General features: G+C 35.9%; 1 pseudogene; it reads right to left on the bottom strand.

The window, feature by feature from the left end:
- The window catches only part of LOC112092083, a 9,721-nt pseudogene extending 8,411 nt beyond the window's left edge, over nucleotides 1-1,310 (bottom strand).
- Between the last annotated feature and the right edge of the window lie 4,832 nt (nucleotides 1,311-6,142).

Genomic DNA, 6,142 nt, shown 5'->3' on the forward strand with positions numbered 1-6,142 from the left:
TTTCATGTAAATATAAATTTTTGGGATATTGATACACTCATTTAGTCAACTATGATCATCAAATATTTTTGTTGCAGAGAGTTTACTACTTTATCCTGCAGAGAATATCATGTGTTGGGACTAAATGTGGGATGAGGAACTGATAAAATTTGTCCTTGGTTTCTTCAAACTTAAAAACATGAGGATTGATGTGGTATCAAAGTCTTTTGATTCAGAAGGTAAGCCATGAGGATTGTATGGTTTATCTGGTTTTTTCTTTTTGTGCTTCATTAGGTAATGAATTTATATGTTTTAATTAATTAATTATATTAATTTTGTGACAGGTTAATAGTTGTTATGTTGGAGGAGATGACTTTTTTGTTGGAGCATTTTGTCAAGATGGATTATTTACTTAACCATTTCATTTTGCTAGACATTTTGGATATTTTGATATCTCTAGCTATTTCTCTGTATTCTTTACTTGTTTCTAATGTTAAAATTATGGACAAATGGTATGACTTGTGTTGTAAACATCTTATTGCCAACTTTATAGATACTGATAACAATTATTACATTGAATGTTTTTATGTTTTAATTTGAATGTTTCTATTTAGATATATCACATATCTCGAAATTACTATTTATTTGAATGAATTCAAAAGGATATCAATAATAATTTTAAAAAGTTACAACAATATGAACATAATAAGGAAAAAAAGTTATTAATCTGTATCGTAGCTATGCTAAAGAGCTGTAAGAGGAAGAAAATAACTTTTCTTACACGCTATAATACTTCAATTTTATAGCGATTTCTATAACTCTCTTGAAACGCTATGTTTTCTTAGGACCTATAATAGCGCCCGCTGTCCTCGCGCTCTAAAAAGCGCTATTAATAGTGATTAATAGCGTTTTTCGTCAGCTACGAAAAGCCTATTGTGGTGTAGTGTTAGAACAATACCAGGGTTATCAAATGGTTTTACATGTATATTCTAACACATCAAAATACAACATACAAAACAATCATTAAAAAATATGTTATCATTGAAGAGTTATAAATGCAATTCCTACTGATGTGTAATAAAAAAAATGTGTTTCAAAAACGCTCTATATATATATGCGCGCGCGCATGCAATATGTATGCATATATGTGTATGGGACCTCACCATCCCATTGAGCCTAAGGAGGTCTTGAGAAACTCTAATGGCGGCCTCGATTATACTAATCGGGTTCTGGTTGAAGTCATTTGGTGAGGACCACTTGCGGGTGTGGGTGGAGGAGATGGAGAAAAAGAGGACAATGACGGAGAGGGGGAGAAAAGAAGAGGAAGCCATTCGTATGAAAATATTAAAGACTAATTTACCTAAATATTTAGATGTTGAGAAACTTATGTGTTTACGTGGCTATATAAAGAGAAATAGTTGCTACACTTATTTGGAATTTCGTGCTTTGTTAGGAACAACGAAGGAAATCAAACGATTCACGTACGGCCTCGTTTTGAGCCATGCTCTTTATAAAAAAGGAAAAAAAAAAGTTTTGAACCATGTTGTACTATTGTAGTAAGGGCATCATGCAATAATGCATATGCCCCTAATTACATACCGATTCAAAAAGGCACATTTGTCAGGTTTTAATGATCACATATGTTTTAGTTGGGGTGTAAGTTTTCAGTCCGAACCCACAAAACCCAGCCGACCCGACTTTATAGTTTTTTTTTTTTTTTCAGTTTAAAATGGTCCCAACCCGCACTGTGCGGGTTGGGGGGTGGGTTGGGCATGCTTGAACCCGCAATGCCCCGACCCGGCCGTGTAAGTTTTGCCCTACCCTAATGTAATGAAGCTTAGTCGTCCCTCGTCCTCACTCGGTCAGTCCTCCTCCGCCTCTCAGTCCTCACCTCCTCGCCTCTCGAGTCTCGCCTCCCTCCTCTCCTCTCGTCTCTCGCCTCTCGCCTCTCGCCTCTCGCCTCACGCACGCCCCGCCAGCTCGCCTCGCCTCATCCTTCACCCTAAATCCCTCATCCCTAAATTACTCGCATTCTCCTCCAGTCCTCATTCTCCGTTCCTCTTCTTCTTCTCAGTCTCTCACCGTTCGTTGCCGTTCCTCACAGCTCACACTCGTCGTTCCTCACCGTTCATCGTAAGTTCCTCTTCTTCTTCAAGTTTTTTTTTTTTGAATCAGAGCAAACCAAACGTCAATGGGTTTGTGAAATTTGAATCTTTTTGTTGAAATTATTACTTTGTGATGGTTTCTGCTTTTTTTGTTTTCTGTTTTTGATTGTCTGGTTTTGTTTCTGCTTGTTTGTTTCCAGCCGAGGAAGAATAGTGAAGACTTTGAAGATTTTGGTTTCTGGTTTGGAATTCAAGAAGAAGAGTCAGCAATTGAAAACAGAAAGATTAGAATAACTTTCTTGAGTTTGCCATGTGTTGCCTGCTTTCTTCAATGTGCGAGAACATTGTATTTCTTCAATACTTTTTGTAAGAGAACGATTTGGAATTCATGTGTTGCCTGCTTTCTTCAATGTGCGAGAACATTGTATTTCTTCAATACTTTTTGTAAGAGAACGATTTGGAATTCATGTGTTGCCTGCTTTCTTCAATGTTAAACCTTTTATTTTTTTTATTTCTTCTTGTAGTTAATTTGGAAGAATCCCATGTGGTTCTCTGTGGATTGAGAGGAATAAACGGATTTTTAATTATACTAAGGAAGATAGTGTGGGTGTTTGGGAAAGTATTAAACTTTGGGTAGCATTATATATATAAGCATGATTTTTGAAGATAGGCTGACATTGTAGGGTCTTGTAAGTTTTTGGAACATAGGCTGACATTTTGTTTCCTTTGTTTTGCGTTTATGAGGACTCCCTTGTCCTCTTCATGTTTACCCATGATTTTTGAAATTAATGAAGCTAGAATTACAATAAGCAGAGATCATATTACAATATGGCCACTAGAATTTTTCATTTCATCGCTTGCAAACTGAACAAAGTATGTGTGTATGCATATTCTTATTCGTTAGATTATTACCTTTTTATATGTGATATGTTGGCTTTTCACTAGACGTTGAAAATGTGATATGTTATCTATTTTTTAGGTTAATTTGCGTGCTAGATGGAAAAATTTATTATCCACCCGACAAAAACTTCTGAAAGCACTTGCAAGTGCTCTGCTGAAACAGAAAGTGTCTCTATGCCTAAAGAGCCCATTACCTTACCCACTCCCACACTCAGCCCTACCGCTATACCTAATTTGGGCACTGAAATTGAAAACGAAAAAGAGGAGGGAGACAGTAAAAAGAGGAAGAATTCACAAAAAAAGTCTCCTGTTTGGGATCATTTCAAAATCATAGAGGGTGGGGATCCAAATGAGCCTAGGTGTAAGTGTATTTATTGTGGGGCAACATATGCGTTTGATATTAGGAGACATGGTACCAGTAGTATGAAGGTTCACATAGAAAAGCAATGCAAGAAATACCCATATAAGAACCAAGACAAAAGGTAAAAAACTCTGAGTTTCCAAACAAACACTGAAACTGGGAGTAGTCTTGTTGCTATAGGCTTTAACAAGGAGCATTGCAGAAAAGCGTTAGCAAAAATGGTGATTGTAGATGAGCTTTCATTTAGGTTTGTTGAAGGTGAAGGATTTAAGAATTTTTGTCAAGTGATGCAGCCTAGGTTCTCTATCCCCTCCCGTGTTATGATTGCTAAGGACATTTACCAATTTTTTTTTGGAAGAGAGGAAGAAACTACCGGCTGAATTTAGTAAGGGCGGTCAAAGGATTTGCCTAACAACTGATTGTTCGACATCCGTGCAAAATATTAATTATTTGTGTCTAACTGCACACTACGTTGATAGTGAGTGGACTTTGCAAAAAGGATTATAAACTTTTGTCAAATTTCAAGTCACAAGGGAGAGAGTGTTGGTAAAGTCATTGAGTCATGTTTGCATGCTTGGGGTATTGAGAGAGTCTTCACTATGACTATTGATAATGCCTCCTCAAATGACTCCATGATTACCTACTTGAGAAGGAAGATTAAGGGGTGGAAAGGGGTTGTTTTAGGTGGGGAATATCTTCATGTTAGGTGTTGTGCCCATATAGTGAACCTAATTGTCAATAAAGGTTTAAAAGACCTACATGATTCCATAGCTGCCATTCGTAACGCTGTGAGGTATGTGAGGTCTTCTCCGGCTAGGTTACTGAAATTCAAGTCATGTGTGGAGCAAGAGAAAATTGAATACAAAGGTCTCGTATGCTTAGATATCCCTACTAGATGGAACTCCACCTATATGATGTTAGATGCAACCATTAAGTTTCAAAAAGTTTTTGAAAGATATGAAGAGGAAGATGACAAGTTTGTGTCTTATTTTCGGGAAGATGAGGGGGGGAAGCGGAAGATTGGGCCGCCACTTGATGATGATTGGAAGAATGTTAAGGTGTTTGTGAAATTTCTGAAGACTTTTTATGATATAACTTTGAAGTTTAGTGCCACTTTGAATGTCACTTCGAATTCTTACTTTCATGAGCTGTGTGAGATGCAAAACCAGCTATCTGAATTAAGCAAACAAGAGGATTCAATGCTTTCATCCATGGCTGTGAGTATGAAAAAAAAGTATGACAAATATTAGGGGAGTGTTGAGAATATAAATTGTCTTCTCTTTGTGGCTATTGTACTTGATCCTAGGTACAAAATTGATTATTTGACATATTATTTCTCTATAGTGTATGATTCTTCCACTTCTGAAACATTAGCAAAGAATGTGAAGGATACTATGTACCGGCTGCATGAGGTTTATAGTAGGGACAAAGGTGAATCTGTGGCTAATGCAAGTAGTGGGGAGGCGGTAACAAGTACAACAGAGGCAAAAACAACTCCAGAAGGAAAAGGGTGTTTGTGGAGCTCCTTTGTTAAGAAAATGAAGGAGAAGAATGTGAATGAGTACAAAAATGATGTGGACAGATACTTGACAGACCCTATAGAGGATCCAACTCGGTCAAATTTTGATGTTTTATAATGGTGGAAGAATAATGCAACTAATTACAAGGTTCTCTCACTAGTTGCAAGAGACATTCTTGCCATTCCTGTTTCAACGGTAGCCTCAGAATCTGGTTTTAGTACCAGAGGCCTCATCCTCGATCCCTTTAGGAGTTCATTGAGCCCCAAGATGGTGGAGGCATTGATTTGTACACAAAATTAGCTGCGTAGTCGTGAGCACATCAACCTTATTGACTTGGAAGAATTTAATGAATATGAAGATATTGAGTCAGGTAATCTTTTTACGTTTTACTTATTTTTTTAAAAATTTATTTCATCTCCTTGTTATTTATTTTGTTGTTCTAAACTTGATTCTGGTGATTTTTTTGTTATGTTTTCTTCTCAAGATTTGTCAAATTCTGTTGCAACACATGAGGGGCAAATTGGGAATGGAGATGCTATTATTCTGGATTAAACAGCTTGGAGTGGACTAACTTTTATTTCATATCCTATTTTGCAACTATTTTTATATGGATTGTTTATCTTTATATGGATTATTTATTTTGGATTAAACTGTTTATTTTATATGGACTATTTTGCATGTTAGAAGGGTATATTCTAGTTGTTTTTATATTAGTTATCTGCTTTCATTTTGTGGTCGTTTATGGTTTTGCATAGATTAAAATTAGTTTTGCATAGATTAGTTATCTGTTTTCATTCTATGATGAAGTCATAGATTAAAATTGGTTTCACCAACCCGAGTAACCCAAATAACCCGAGTAACCCGACCCTACCCGAGGTCACCCGAAAGGTTGCGGGTTTGTAGATTTAAGAGAGTGTCACAACTCAAAATTTTCTCAACCCGCACTGGTCGGGTAGGCTCAATTTTTCGGCTCAACCCTACCCTACCCGGCCGATTTACACCCCTATGTTTTAGGTAGTTTGAACATTTGTTCTCATGGACTTTTATTAATTAAGGCTCGTTTGGATTAGCTTAAAAAAATTATTTTTAACTTATTTAATTTAAAAGTCATTTTTAAACGTATTTGGATAGACAATTTTAAATTATTTTTTATTTTTTAAAGTACTTATGAAACAAACTATTTTCTTAGTGTTTATAAAAAAAACTTATTTACATTTTTAATCTTTTATTTGTGAACAACAAATTAAATATCTTATTTATATCCTTTTATTACATTA

This window comes from Morus notabilis, unplaced genomic scaffold, assembly GCF_000414095.1.
Source record: "Morus notabilis unplaced genomic scaffold, ASM41409v2 Scaffold980, whole genome shotgun sequence".
NCBI lineage: Eukaryota > Viridiplantae > Streptophyta > Magnoliopsida > Rosales > Moraceae > Morus > Morus notabilis.